Below are 15,969 nucleotides of genomic sequence, written 5' to 3'. Positions count from 1 at the left end.
CCTGGTGGAACAGTCAGCACTAAGCTGCCAGTCTCCTCCTTCCCGGCAAATGTTCCTTTGAAACTCCTGACCTCGGTTTACCCACCCCACTGGCCCTTGAGAAGGATGTGCCCTTGTTTAACCAGTGAAGCAGCTTCCCAAGGGCTGTGGTAAATGGTTTATCATCACTCCCTGGATTCTTTCAGTCAAGCTCGGATGTCGTCTGAGAAAGAGAAGCTCTGACTTAGCACCAAGAGTTTGCTTATGTGAGAGGGTTATAAAAAAAAAATCTGTGGCCCATGACATAGATGAGGTCAGACCGAGATCATAATGGTCCCATCTGGCCTTGGAAGGCTGTGAACTCAGATGTCTTGCACGGTGAAGGAGTTCGCCCGTGGCTAGAGCACCTGCTCTCACTGTCCTCATCTGGCCCCCCACACTCCCACTGACTATCTCACTGGCAATTTTTTATCCCCTAACTCAGCCCTCCGGCCAGATCACAATTTAATCCACCCCTTCTGTGGGTAACAGAAAGTCCAACATAAATCAGTCTTATGTGCTACCAGAGGGTCTTTGGCCATCACACCTTTGCCTTGGGGCTTTCCAATGTCCTTATCCCTCACACAGGCACACGGGGAGAGAGGGAAGGGGGCTTCCTGCCACCTTCTCCAGTGGCTTATAGGGGAAGCCAGGCCTTCCCACTACATCGGGTTCCAGCCCAGGACCTTACAACTAGCAGCCAAGGTCTGCTGTGTGCAGCTCCTTGCTCCTACCTAGCCTGTTTCAGGGTTACTCCTTCTTTCAGGGGCAGGACTCCCAGGGAAGTCAAGCATAAAAATATAAACTCAGACCAGCTTCTGCCCTCCTCAGGCTTGTCCTTTTCAGCCTCTTAAGGTCCCCTTACTCTGTTCTTCCATGAGCCCTTCCCAGAGCTCCCTACCTGGCAGTCCAAAGCCCACCCATCTTTCAGGGTGCCCCACTAGAGCACTACCCAGCTGCTGCTTTATGTCTTGCCAGCCTCCTGTACTCAGGCTTGTTCGTCCTCCCTTGGTGTTTCATCCTCACCACTTCTACTCCCAGAGCAACGGCAAACTCACCTCTCCCTGCAGCCCCCTTCTGCTCCAGACTTTCTGTCTTTATAATCACTACACAGCTCCTCTCTCTTCAATTGCAGCCAGATAACATAACTGGTCTTTCAAGCCCTTATTAACCCATTCAGGGCCTGTGTGCACTATACTCCATCACATGCCAATTTATTCAAATGTTGGGTGTGTGTGTGTGTGCCATCTCTCAAGAGTGTCTGGCCTCAGAAACTCCAGGCTAGGTTTATTTTATTGCTTTCATCCAGGCATTTTTGGGAAGGCCATGTGGTTAATTAAGTCATTTGCAGCAGTCATTCATTTTTATCCTGCCTGTTTTTGAATCCTGAGTTCTCTTTTATTTTAGAGGAAGTTGTGACCTTTGGTATTTTGCAGATAGGCCTGAAGTTGCAAACCGACCACAAGGGCTGGAAGTTTGTCCTGGTGACTTTTCCCCTTGCAGTTGCTGACACTGACAGCCAGAGTTCGGACCTTCGGCTCCTGCCGGCATGCTCACAAACACGCCAGGAGAGAGTGCATCCTTGCTGCCCATACTCCCCTCAGATTGCCTACTCCCCCAGCAACCCCCTGAAGAGTAATGCATCCGATGAAGTGAGCTGTAGCTCACGAAAGCTTATGCTCTAATAAATTTGTTAGTCTCTAAGGTGCCACAAGTACTCCTTTTCTTTTTCCCCTGAAGAGAAGTTGCCAGGTCCCCACTCCTTTGAGCCTCTGCTGCTTTCCGCCACAGCTCCTGAGGGAGATGGAGGGGATGTTGCTATGCTTTCACCAGCAGCTTCTTCACCTGCAGCCTTCCTTTTCAGAGGGGAGGGGGTAGGTAGGAGCACAATCTGCCCTTCCCTTCAGGGCTGAGCCATGAGGCTCCAATTAAAAACACAAGAATCTGTGAGTTTCACAAGCCCTGTGACAAACATGTTTCCCAGCCAGCTATAATGTACTAGCTGAGTGAGTCTGTTTCTGTCCGCGGACTGGACCAAGTAAAAGGTTTATGAGGCTGCCTCCTATCTGCCAACCCTAGTCCTACAGCTCAAACAATAGAGACTTTCTTCCCTTTAAATCTAAAGGCCTGTTTTCAATCTCTGCAGGCAACCCAATGAGGGCATTGTCATCCAAACATGCAAAGCAAGGAGGGCACATAGTAGTCTGAGTGCCAACTCCTATGAATTTCACCACAGTCACAAATCCTGCTCCAGGTCACCCACCACTGCACAGCATAAGACACGGACACGTTACCTCTAACCCACACACAACACAGAAAGGACACCCTCCTCCATATGCCATCCCTGTGAACCAGAGATCCCAACTGATGACAGCCACTCTGTCTATAGGCTAGAAACCAGTCCTCTCTCATACGTTCTCCATATTTGGTTGTAGGAACTCACATCAGGTTGGATATAATAATACTATGTAATACTATCCACTAATAACCAATACTATGTTGGATATAATAATACTGTGAGGCTGATCAGAATGGTTATGGCCACATTACGGACAGCGAGGATGAGCCACAGAGATGTGAAATGACAAATCTAAGGTCATGCAGGGAATGTGTGGCAAAACCAGGAATAATTGCAGACTTCTTCATCCTGTGGATTGGTGATAGTCTCCACACAATCCTTATAGCCAGGCTGCAATTTTGTAAGGGGAAAAACCCAACCCTTTGGGGCAGGGACTGTCTCTCTTCTCTGTGTTTGTGTAGCACCCAGCACAATGGGGTCCAGGGCCATGATTAGGCTCCTAGGTACCATGATAATAATAATTAATTAGTACTGACTTCCTGAGCAAGAACAATGAGCAGAAATGAGGAAGCACTCACCCAAACCAGCATTCCAATGAGGGTATTTTTCTTTAGCTGTCCCACTTGTAGTGAGTTGGGTCAAAGGCTGAAAGCTTAGTGCTAGAGGATCTGAGACTTTTGTAAAGATGGTTGTTGCTGTTAGTGGAGTTAGTGGGAGTTTTTCCATTGACTTCAGCAGAAATAGTCTTGGCTCTGTTATTTGTCATAGGTGTCTCTCTACAATACAAAACTCTCAGTATGCTCAAATAAATTTGTTAGTCTCTAAGGTGCCACAAGTACTCCTTTTCTTTTAGCCACTAAAGGGAGCTGATTGAGCTAAGTAGAGATGGTCCAAAAATTTCCAGTGGAAACAGTTTTACACTGGAAATTGCAGTTTTGTCAAAATCGAAGTGTTTCATAAGAACATGTCAGTTTTGAGGAAATTTGACAGAAGATTTTTGAAACAATTCAAAATCAAAATGGAGTATTTTTGATTCAACTTTCTTATTTAGTTTCATTCTGACATTTAGTTTAATTTCAATTTAAGCTTATAAAGATTTATAACTTGTGATGCTGGTTGACCAGGTGCCAGATCATGCCAGAGCCCCAGGCCAATTCACTTGTATATTAGTATAGATCAAAATGATTGTTAACACTTCAGGAAAACTAGTGGGATATTACTTCCATTGTTTTCACTTATCTGTATCCCGTTATAATGCAGTAGCAAACATTTACATTATGTATACCCTGGTAACGAAATAACCTGCCAAAGGAGAAAGAAGCCTTGTAGAATGCAAATGAAGAACTAAGAGAAAACTGCTAATTTCAAAGCAAATGATCATTGTGTGTGATGATTGGAGGTCAAAGACTCAAAATGCATGCCTCATGCTCTCATCAAAGGAAAAACCCACATGGGTAGTGACCCTGTCAGCTTGTTTTATGTGAAAAGAAGCTACAAGTGTGGATTCAAGGAAAGATCCTTCATCTCTGGACTCTTACATGGAAGTATACAAGATGCAAAGCAGAGATCCCTACAGACAATTTGGATACCCTGAAAAAATTTCTGGGAAATTGGTAGTTTATTACATCACTGCCACTATTTGGAATTACAAACTGTGATTCACCTGTGCATATTTTTTACCTGCTTTAACCTCTCAATAACTCTCATTTCCTTTTCTTAGCTAATAAACCTTTAGTTAGTTTACTATAGAATTGGCTGCCAGCATTATCTTTGGTGTAAGAGCGAGAGTACATATTGATCTGGGGTAAGTGACTGGTCTCTAGGGACTGGAAGCAACCGAAATATGGTGTGATTTTTGGTATATGTGACCTTTTATCACTAAGTCCAGTTTATCTGGATGGCAAGATAGACTGGAGAATATAAGGGGACTGTCCGTGACGCCATGGCAAGACTGTTGTATTGATCCAGGAGTTCACATTTGCTACTGGCTTGATGAAATCTAATTATAGAACACACCACCAGTTGGGGGTGTCTGCCTGTTTTCTGACAGTCTGCCCTGAGGTAGGCAGTCACGGTCATGAGCCATTCTAGACAACGTGACTACTTATATAATGTTTATATATTTGTTAATGTGGTACTACAATATTTTGACATTATGAAACATTGTTCCTATAAAATCATTTCAATGTTTCTGAATTAAAATATTTTCTAATTTTCATTCCGCAAGATTTTGACTTTTTGCCCCAATTTGGGATGAAAAGAAATTTCAAGATAGCAGAATTTCCCATTGGGCAGAAATTGTTTTCTGAGCCGCTCATGATCTCAGCTACCTAAACCTGGGCCTCAAGTTTACTATCAGTGCCAACCACTTCTCACCTGCTCTTAAAACGAGCAAGTAGTTATACCCATTTTAGAGATAGGAAACTGAAGCAGAGAGAGAATAAGTGACATGCCTAGGGGTTCCAGAACAAGGCAGAGACATAGATGGCAACAGAACTGGGAAAATCTGAGGCCACTCCCTTGCTCTAACCACTAGATAAATCTTAAGATTCATCACCATTTGGAATTTCTCATCTAGACTTGAGAATCATTGAGTGTGTTTTGGAAGAATGAGGTTATGAATAGGCTTCTCTGTGTCCCATTCTGCAGCATCTCCTTTGTTACTATCCAGAACTAAACAGCAGTAATTTTGATTTCTTGTATATAGTGTGTGTGTGTGTGTGTGTGTGTGTGTGTAAGGAAGAGATTTACAGACATGATTTTTCTGCAAACAGCTGTTGGGCCAGAAGATGGCAGCAGAATTCTGCTATATTGGACTTTCTATACACTGTCATGAAAACTCCAAGATGGATCATTTGATTGCAACAGTTGTAGATCACCTCTTTGATTATCATAGACTATTTACAAACATGATGCCAAGAGCAGGAAGTAACATTAGATTCCCAAAGATAAAGCTGCCTAAAATCCTAACCTGGTTGGTTCTGAAACCCTGGTAGGATTTCTCTATATGCAGTAACTCTATAGGCAAGGCTCAAAGGCAGTTTCTATTAATCACCAAGCTTTGATCACCTTCTGCCCAAATTCCTTAAAAAGCAAAGCAGGATTTGAACCAGAGGTGAGATGACTGGAGAAGAATTTGTCCAGAAAAATCAGAAGTGAATCCAGCAACCCATTTTAGACCTATGTGTCTGTTTACTCAGAGTAAGCATGTGTGATTGCAACACACGTGGACACCCCTGAGCTAGTTTTAATCTAGCTAGCAAAATCAGCAATAGCAGTTAGGCTGTAGCAGCATGGGCTTCAGTATGGGCTATACTCAGGGTCCATACTCAGATGGTTAGCCCATGCTCCAGTATGTACTGTTGCTTCACTGATAGCGGTACATGAGCTACTTAGATTAAGGCTTGCTCAGCTGTGTCTACACCTGCTGCAATCACTCCCCCCAGCTTCAGTTCAGCACAGCTTTTATGTGTCAAACAACACCCCCCACCAACTTTCTGAGGGTCTTCTTGACTGAACCAAAACTTAACAGAATACACAAAAAAGACCTTCACTCTGGCTTCTCAGCAGGGAGGCAGCCTCCGTCTACGTTATTCATCCCACAACAAGGCCGTTTACAGGCAAGGTACAACCTTGATTCCTTACCTAGAGTCAGGGCCTTCCTGCCAACTGCAGCTCAGTTCCAGGCAGGGCACAGCTCCTTGCAGACTTGGTAGTCCCTTCCTAAGCTTATTGCCTAGGGAGACCCCCTACTCTGTTTCCTTAGGAGCACTTCTCTCTCGGGGCAGGCTAGGGAGCTCTATTCTATTGCCTATTAGCTGCCAACCAGGCAGCTAGGTCATTAATTACTTAAGGAGAACGAGCCCATCTGCAAAGAATACCATGGGGTTGAAATTAGCTCTTACCACTCAAGATAGAGATCTTGGAGTCACTGGGGATAGTTCTCTGAAAACATCCACTCAATGTGCAGTGGCACTCAAAAAGCAATCAGAATGTTAGGAATCATTAAGAAAGGGATAGATAATAAGACAGAAAATATCATATTGCCTCTCTATAAATCTATGGTACACCCACACCTTGAATACTGCATGCAGATGTGGTCACCCCATCTCAAAAAAGATGTATTGGAATTGGAAAAGGTTCAAAAAGGGCAACAAAAATTATTAGGGGTATGGAACAGCTTCCGCATGAGGAGAGATTAATAAGACTGGGACTTTTCAGCTTGGAAAAGAGATGATTGGGGGGATATGATTGAGGTCTATAAAATCATGACTGGCGTGGAGAAAGTAAATAAGGAAGTGTTATTTACTCCTTCTCAGAACACAAGAACTAGGGGTCACCAAATGCAATTAATAGGCCCAGGTTAAAACAAACAAAAGGAAGTATTTCACACAATGCACAGTCAACCTGTGGAACTCTTTGCTAGAGGATGTTGTAAAGGCCAAAACTATAACAAGGTTAATAAAAGAACTGGATCAATTCATGGAAGATAGGTCCATCAATGGCTATGAGCCAAGATGGGCAGTGTAGCAGGCTGGCTACCCCAGCTCCTAAAATAGAAGGGGTTAAAAGCAGCCCTGGAGAGGGCTGTGGCTGGCTGATTGGGGAAGCAGCTGCAGCTGGGCCAAACCCTAATCAGGCCCCAGCTGGCCTGTATAAAAAGGCTGTGGGCCAGAAGCCTAAGGAGTCTCTCTCTAGGCTAGGAAAAAGCAAGGCTAGCTAGGGTACTGAGTGTGGTGCAGTGCTAGGAAAAGAGCAGGGGTGCTTCAGGCTGGCAGCTCCCCAGATGGTAAGGCCTGGTCCAAGGCCCATAGAGGTACTAGAAGGCAGCAGGTCTGAACCCCCTTGCCTATGATGAGTGGCCTTTACACTGCAGTCTGCCCTAGGGAGTGGGGGCCTTGGTGATGACTGGCAGTAGCTCAGACTGAGGCAAGGTGGGGCTAGTGGGTTGAGGGTTCTCCAGGAAGGGGAGACCCAGAGGCAGAATGTGGGGGTGCTGTTAGGGGGCAGAACCACAGAGAAAGGGGCACCAGTGTCTGTGAGGGGCACGGGGGCCAGAGCTGTGTGGATCACCAGCCTGCAGAGGGTGCTCCAGGCTGGAAAAGAGCTAATTCCTAATGACCAGTAGGAGGCACTACAGGGGTGAGTCTGAACCTTTACAGGCAGGAATGGTGTCCCTAGCCCAGGGGTCTCAAACAAGTGGCCTGCAGGGCTATTTCCTGCAGCCAGGGGTTGGCAAACTACAGCCTGTGGGCCAGATCTGGCTGGCAGGATTGCCCCCTGCCAGACCTGGGCCACTCCCTGAAGCGGCCAGCACAAAGTCCCTGGGGATGTGGGGGAGGGGGGTAGAGAGCTCTGTGCATTGCCATGGCTTCCAGGCACTGCCCCCTGCAGCTCCCATTGGCTGGGAAGGGGGAACTGTGGCCAATGGGAGCTTCAGGGGAGGTACCTGGAGGAGCGGCAAGGCCAGCAGGTGGAGCCCTGTGCTGTGCCCCCCCCCGGCTGCAGGGACATGGTTCCGGCCGCTTCCCAGAGTGGCGCAGGGAGTGGAAGGGGTGGAGTGAGGGTGGGGCTGGAGGCAGCGACCAGGGTGGGCATGTGTCAGTAATGCGGCCCTTAGGCCAATGCACTAGTCCCCATGTGGCCCTTGTAGTCATTTTGAGTTTGAGACTCCTGCCCTAGCCTCTGTTTGCCAGAAGCTGGGAATGAGTGACAGGTGATGGATCACTTGATGATTTCCTGTTCTGTTCATTCCCTCTGGGGCCTCTGGCACTGGCCACGGTCAGAAGACAGGATACTGGGCTAGATGGACCTTTGGTCTGACCCAATATGGCCGTTCTGCTCTTATGAGTGAAGAGGAGTAGAGAGATGATGTTTAGCTGAGACTCTGGCCTCTGCAAATCAGCCCCCTTCAAGGTGTTTCAAGTTGGGCACCCAAAAATGACTGATCAGTTTTGAAAATTGTGGCTATGCTGACCACATTTACCCTCAGCTTCCATGTGCTCTGAGCTGTGGTTTTTTTTTTGGACAGATGGCATCCAATCTGTTGCTTTCGTCCTCCTCTGAACAATCGGATTGGAAATTCATGCCCTCTGGGAAGTATCTTTACATCCTTGAGTGACCTGCTGTTTGACAGTTATTTCCTTCCACTCTGCTTGCTCTCTTCCTGCCACTTCCTCTCCAAGCCTATCATCCTAGGTCTTACCTTGTACAGAGGAGCCCCCAATTATGGGCACCTCAGGGCATGTCTCCCTCCATCTGAAATCAATGGGAAGTAGGTGCCATGTGCCTGGGAGGATCTGTAATGCTCGCTATGGCCTGGCACTCCCCCAGTGAGGTGGTTATCTGCAGGCTGTCAAGGAATTCAAAGACCCATACTTTGTCACTGTTCATCCTATCTGCATCTGGGTTGTTTCAGTAGGTGACCTTCCTTCTCCACCCACTGTTTGTGTTATTCCAGCTACTTCCTCCTTGCAATGAGGGGCTGTGAATCCCTCCCAGCTTCCTGTCAGTGCAGATGGGGGTGTTTTCCTTTGTATTAGCCAGCTGGCCTTAGTTTAAGCATTGGGGTATCCTTCGTCCTTGCCCAGTAGCTAGAGAAGTAGCCCCAGTAGACTCCCCTCCCTTATTTCTGACCTGTGGATTTTCTGATGAGTTATGTCCCTTCTCTTGGTGAGGTGTAACAAGCCCTCATCTCCACTGCAGCTGACAACCTGGTTATGTGAAATTTCTCCCCACCCCTTCTTTGCTGGCTGCTCCCAGACAAAAGGCTTGAAAGAGAATGGGGTGTTTTACTCTTCTCCCTCTCCCCCATCTACATTTATATAGTTGCTTCCCACAGAAGAGCTTGTTACTGGGAAATTCAGGTTAGACCCTTTTTGACCCATCTGTGTCCTTGCCCAGTAAATTATGAAGAGATAAATCAAGCAAGGCCCCCACCTCCAAATTCCCTGTGTTGACTTGTGCTCCTAAGAGGAGTCTCACCATGGGAACAGTGAAAGGTTTTAACCTGAGAACACGCACGTGTCAGGACCACTTGGCATCTGGTCAGGATATTTGTGGACCAGAGCTACAGCAGCTCCTGAGGCATGCCAGGGTGCAAAAGCTCTCCCAGTGAGGAAGGTTCTGCAGTGCTTCCTAAAGGTGGTCAGACTATGGCTAGATCTAATCTCATCTGGAATTTTATTCCACCACCTAGTCCAAGACTGAAATCCTTTCCCTGGTTTACTGTGCTTTGCCCTGGGCTTTCTGATCCACCAAGAGGAGCAAAATTCTCTTGGTGGCTCACAGATGGACATGCATTCTTGAAGGTACCTAGGACCTGCTCTAGGACTGGCAGTGAGTGGAGGGGCTAGATGTGCTCAATGAGGAGGAGAGGGATGGGGGGGGGGGAAGGATAGCCCAGTAGTTTGAACATTGGCCTGCTAAACCCAGGGTTGTGAGTTCAATCCTTGAGGGGGCCATATAGGTATTGGCCCTGCTTTGAGCAGGGGGTTGGACTAGATGACCTCCTGAGGTCCCTTCCAATCCTGATATTCTATGACATCTTCAAGTGCAACTAGTGCTGTCTGCTTGTCAGGCCTTAGTGTGAAACCTGATTGCTAGAGCAGAGGTTTTGGTTGTGTTACTAGAGTTAGATGAGTGACAATTAACTCACTTGCCAATGCTAGTGTAAGAAGAGTCTGAGCTCTCCCCTGACATCTAGTGGCGAGTTGTGGAAAAAGACTTCAGAGCTGATCTCGTTTGCATGGACACACCCACCCTGCCTAGGTGCTCAGCATGATGGGATAGCTTGCCCAAATGATCACGTGTGGCTGGTGTTGGATCCCCAGTCTCCTTGTTATTGGGGCAGGAGTAATAAAGGGTTGTTATCTTATGTGAACTGAGGGCAGCGGAACTGTACCTGGTTGACCCCAATGGAGGGACTCACCCTCAACTGAATGGCACTTGTTAGGCAGGGGACATGGGTTCCAAAGCCTAATGAGTTAAGAGAGGGTGTAGAAAGGTAGTTGTACCTGGTGGGTGCTGTTTAAGGGTCATAGACACCATTTGACTCTTCCTCTCTACATGATGTAATAAGAGCTAATTTAGACTTAAGAGTTTTATATACTGCAGAGCTGAAATCACTAATGTCTAAGTATTAGACCTAATTTGGGACAGTCTCTATTGCAAGAGATTGCTCACTGTGTACCAGCAGTGAAGCTTCCCCCACTATCAGCTGAAATCACTGAGAACTGTGTTAAATGGGGGACCCTGAAGACATCTTGGTGTAGCTAGCAGGGTAGCTCACAGAGGTGTGGCAGGTGGCTGGCAGAGAGGGCCAGAGCAGAGCCCTGCAGAGAGGTGTGGCAATTGGCCATTGGGGTGGGAAGCGAGTGCCTGAGCAGCAGATTGTGTAAGGTGCCTCCTTATCTCATCCTTCCACACAGGATGGGAGGTGAACTCTGCAGATGAACCTCTGAACTCTGGGACTGCACTGGCCAAGGACAGCAACTGTGAGTGGGGTGCAAAGAAGGGATGGGCACATTAAAGGGACTTTTGGGTTGCTGGATTTAAGAATCTGAGGGGGAATGGGCACTGCCCAACTTACTCGGGGGTGGGTCTTTTGCTCATGGTTTGTGTTTATGAACCTTAGTTGCAGTGTTTTCCCAAATTAATGCTGAGTTACTTCCCTCCTTTGTAATAAAGTTTTTTTTTTGTTTTTTGTTTTTTTTTGTTTTTTTGCTACACTCAGGGTCTGTGCTAGCGAGAGGAGAAGTATCGCCTCTGAGGTGTCCGGGAGTGGTGTGTAATTGTCTGAGGTCACTGGGTGGGGGCTGAAGTTGGTTTTGTGCTTTGTTGTAAAGGAATCCCTAGATACTGAAACCAGCCCTTGTTACTGCTGGCTGTTAAAATATAGATGTTCAGGCCTGCCTGTAAAGGCCTATACTTTAGGTGTATTTTTTTATCACTTAGCTAGTTACAGGGGTATAAAAACAAAGAATCCAAATCACAGCCTGCCTGTATATGGGCCTTCTCTCCGCAGGATAATCTGCGGCCTTGTTGTTAGGCTAAGGCCTTTGGCTAAGCAGCAGGGGCAGCCATAAGCTGGTCACATCCTCGCATTCCAAACTAGTCACACTGAAATAAGGTGCTATTGGGCATTATCAGGACAGGATCATCTTCCTATTGCCACCAGATAAAGATCTTAAGATGGTTGAAGAAAACTTAGTTTGACAGCATCCTGTCTGGCAAGAAATCACTTACCTATGGTTGTGAAACCCTCATTTCTGTATTTTATCTTTATGGCCCCCACTTTTCTATTAATCTGTCTGGTTCTCTAATTGTTCGTCTGCTGTATAATTAATTTTGCTAAGTGTAAATTAATTAGGGTAGTGAGATATAATTGGTTAGAGAATTGTTACAATGTTAGGATTGGTTAGTTAAATTTAAGTAAAATGATGAGGTTAAGGTACAGCTGAGAATATTACCATATAAACTGGGGTCAAACAGGAAGGGGGGGGGAAGGGAATGGAAATTGGAATCATTTGCTAAGTAGGGGGAACAGGAATGGGGAACAGGGATGTGGGTTAAATGCTCTGCAGAGTCAGCTGGGAAGGGGGACATGCTTTATCAGTATATAGAGATAAGCCTGACGGGTGTGAAGGGCTTTGGAATATACTTGCTTGGAAACTAACCCCAATAAACATTGCATAGCTTGCGCTTTGGGCTTCTGGTCTTTGTGACAAGAATCGGGGAGAGAGGGAAGGGAAAGCCCTCTAAAACTGGCTCCACCAGACAGAAGGGTTACACTAGCACAGTACTCCACAAATGTTTGCTCCAAGTTTGAAAACTGGGCCTTTTCTCTACCATGAAGTATTCCCAATTGGAGAAGAATGTGTCAACTGCATGATGAAAAGGAGTACTTGTGGCACCTTAGAGACTAACAAATTTATTAGAGCATAAGCTTTCGTGAGCTACAGCTCACTTCATCGAAATGCATCCGATGAAGTGAGCTGTAGCTCACGAAAGCTTATGCTCTAATAAATTTGTTAGTCTCTAAGGTGCCACAAGTACTCCTTTTCTTTTTGCGAATGCAGACTAACACAGCTGCTACTCTGAAACCTGTCAACTGCATGATGTCTCCTGTGTAATTTCTCTTCTGTTAATCTTTTTGTGTCCTTGTTTTGTCTGATTCCTCTGTCATAAACACCATATGTGGGCTTCTTGTCTCAGTTTTATCTGTTTCACTGGGTGCACTGCTATCTAAATACCAGCACTTGCTTTGTATCCATCTAGTCTTACATGACTCCCTCACTGTGGCTTCTGATTGCCTTTGTAGCAATCACTGTACATCCATGACGACTTTTGGAGACAGTTTTTGTTTCCCTTTTCACATTTGGGTGCATTTTCCAAATGTTGACATTCGTATTTTCTCTTTCCAGCATGCTTTTCATATCACATTCTGTCTTCTACTATAGAAGTAGCACTAGATATATTACAAGAACTGACACTTCATGCTGCCTCTTCCATAACAGTAATTTTTATGTCTTTTGATTTGGGTATTTCTCCTTTCAGTAACAGCTACTTTTGCATGTGTGCCCTTAACTATCCCAGTGCCTGAAATAATGAATTTGAGGAGAACGCCTCTTTCTATATACTGATGTGCAACCATCTTTCCCCTTGGTTTTACATGGGAAATGGTTTCCCACTGGAATGTGTTTTGTGTAATTTCTAAATACTAATTGGAACAGACTCCATGCCTTCCCCTTGTTTTTACAAAAGTCAATGTTCTGTTTTTTGATCAGATTGAGTTATTTGAGCTTTTCCTCCCATACAGACTGTTCTGTGGTAAATACACCCTGACCCTTGTTTCAGAGCAACTTCTTCTCAACTCTGGTGAGAGAATCAAATTACTTATTTTATCAGTTCCTCTCTATATGTATTTGATCTACTTATCAGAGGATGATGCACAAACTATGACTATTTGTCTGTCATTAGAAATGGCTTTTCTGTCAGGGTAGACAACCTATGGCATGCGTACCGAAGGCAGCATGTGAACTGACTTTCAGTGGCACTCACACTACCCAGGTCCTGACCACCGGTCCAAGGGGCCTCTACATTTTAATTTAATTTTAAATGAAGTTTCTTAAACACTTTAAAAACCTTATTTACTTTATATATAACAATAGTTTAGTTATATATTATGAACTCATAGAAAGACCTTCTAAAAATACTGGTACTCAACCTTAAATTAGTGAATAAATGAAGACTCGGCACACCACTTCTGAAAGGTTGCAGACCCCTGCTCTGTTAATCTGACCAGCTTCTTTGTCTCTTTACTTAAAACAGATTTTTTTCAGTCTTAACAGACTGCTCAGCAGATTTTGGCTGGTTTCTCAAGGTAGGACCTGTTGTTGAGTCAACACACCTCACACAACACAGGCAAAAGGGGTTAAGAACCCTTCCTGCCAGCAGACAGCAAGGTCAGCTCTCATCCCAGCTCAGCTGTGAAAAATCCCACTTCTGGAGAGACACACCCCCCCCATGCCCAGCTGCTGCAGCTAATGAAGGCAAGCCAAGCTGAAAGAGGAAGAGAGGGAACAGAAGAGCTTGGGACTTCAAATGGGGTGATAGCCTTCTGCTCAACTGCTAGCTAGCACCTTAGAACTTCCTGCCTTACAAAGGAGGGAGCTGTAGATGGAAGCCCTGAGGGCTAAAGGGTTTTTTTTTTTTTGACTCATTTGTTTCTAGACTCTGGGGGTTTTTAAGATGTGATTTAAGCAACTGCCTCCCCAGTCAAGGACAAACTCAGGTGGCTTGAACTAGGACTTTGCACTAGACAGCGTCCACCACTGCTGACATGGCCTGTCATAGAAATGTAAGCTGGAAGGGACCTCGAGAGGTCACCTAGACTAGCCCCCTGTGCTGAGACTTGGCCAAGTAAACCTAGACCTTCCCTGACAGATGTTTGTTCAACCTGTTCTTAAAATCCCCCAGTGGTGGTGGTTCCAAGATTCACTGCCCTTTAGAGTTATAAAGTTTTCTTGAATATCTAACCTAAATCTCTCACCGCAGACTAAGCGGATTACTTCTTGTCCTACCCTCTGTGGACATGGAGAACAATTGATCACCACCCTTTTTTAGGTTTCAGAGTAGCAGCCGTGTTAGTCTGTATTCACAAAGAAAATGAGTACTTGTGGCACCTTAGAACAACCTCTTACATATTTGAAGACTGTATTCCTCCTCGGTCTTCCCTTGAGGAAACATGCCCAGTTCTTCCATACTTTCCTCATAGGTCATGGTTTCCAACCCTAAGTAATGTTAGCATTCTCTGAAAACCAGTGGTGGTTGCCTTTATCTGAGTCCATCTGAACCTTCATTGGTGAACTGGATCCAATTCTATGATTTTGCTCACCTGAATTTTCAGCTTTATTCTATGACAGGACTGAAGGTCCCATTCAGAGTCTCATTGAAGTCAATGGGATTTAAGCACCTGCGTAAGTACTTGCTGAATCACAAACCTGGCAGCCAGTGACCCTGGGATTTCAGCAGTAGTTGAGACTGCAATATTACCTGGATCCTAGCAACCAGATTGCTCATCGGAAGTTTTCATAAATGATTGATCTAACTGGCTACGTTCCTCCTATAAAGGGGAAAACTCATCATATTTTGGATGACCGCATGCCTTTACGTGATAGGGAGATTGTGAAATTTTCTTGGCTCTAGAATTTGTTCTCTAATTCATAAAATATGCTTGGTGTAACGGAGCAAGTGAGGCAATCTGACAAAGGCCTGGCTCTGCAGATCATACTAAGACATCATGAATCATTGTCTTCTGCCTATTAACCCTGGGCGCATCATTACTCCTATCTGTTGTGCCAAGTGTGGACCATGGGTGTAATCTCAGAGTACAGTCAAGCTCTTCAGGGAAATCCCTGCTATTGTGCCCACCCTCTGGAATATGCTCTAAATGGAGACAGGGCTCTTAAGTGATGACGCTTTCAAAGCCATCCAGGGGGGTTAGGTGTCAAATCCCCGTTCATCTTAACAGGAACTGGACATCCAGATCCATGAGGTGGCTTTCAAAACTCAGGTCTTAAACATTTGCCCTCCAACTTGTCCCAGAGCCAATATGACTGCCTGCCTCCTCCAAGGCTCCTTGAGTAGCCTGCTCCCAGCTAAGCTCAGCTCTTGTTTGCTTTAGCCAACCAGAGGGTCCCCAGTGCCACCTCTGGCAATAGGAATAGCTGTGTCCATTGGAAAAACAAATCTCTCCTTTTCCCATGGCCAGGGATTTGCTGCAGAACCTTCTATTTTTTTAGTGCTGTTGGGTTACAGTGCTGCTGGAGGCGTCGTCGTACTGAGGTGAGTACAGCATCCCCTGCCAAGCACATCCAGCAGTGGCATTGGCTACACAGAGCAACTTTGGTGGCCGGTGGTCACTCCATCACTTTCACTCCACCTCTCTCCTTATGGAGCTGCTAGCCATGCAGCATGTGCCAGAGACATTATGTGCTAAGAGAGCAAACGACTGAGATCGGGCTTGTGACTGGACTTTCCACAACTTCTGCAGTGGCCAGTGTGGCTGAGAGGTATAGGGACTGGAGCACCCACAGGGAATAAATGGTGGGTGCTGAGCACCCACTGGCAGCCCCCCTTTCAGATCCTCC

General features: G+C 45.8%; 1 protein-coding gene across 1 annotated transcript in view; it reads right to left on the bottom strand.

The window, feature by feature from the left end:
- The window catches only part of CHRNA6 (cholinergic receptor nicotinic alpha 6 subunit), an 84,409-nt gene extending 78,292 nt beyond the window's left edge, over positions 1-6,117 (bottom strand). The window contains exon 1 of the mRNA XM_043514864.1: positions 5,963-6,117. The gene's annotated coding sequence lies outside the window, so the exon portion shown is untranslated. The remainder of the gene's footprint in view (positions 1-5,962) is intronic.
- Positions 6,118-15,969: the final 9,852 nt, after the last annotated feature.

Source organism: Dermochelys coriacea, chromosome 5 (genome assembly GCF_009764565.3).
Source record: "Dermochelys coriacea isolate rDerCor1 chromosome 5, rDerCor1.pri.v4, whole genome shotgun sequence".
Taxonomy (NCBI): Eukaryota; Metazoa; Chordata; order Testudines; family Dermochelyidae; genus Dermochelys; species Dermochelys coriacea.
The sequence above is the reverse complement of the archived record's forward strand: the minus strand, read 5'-3'. Positions and strand labels throughout refer to the sequence as shown.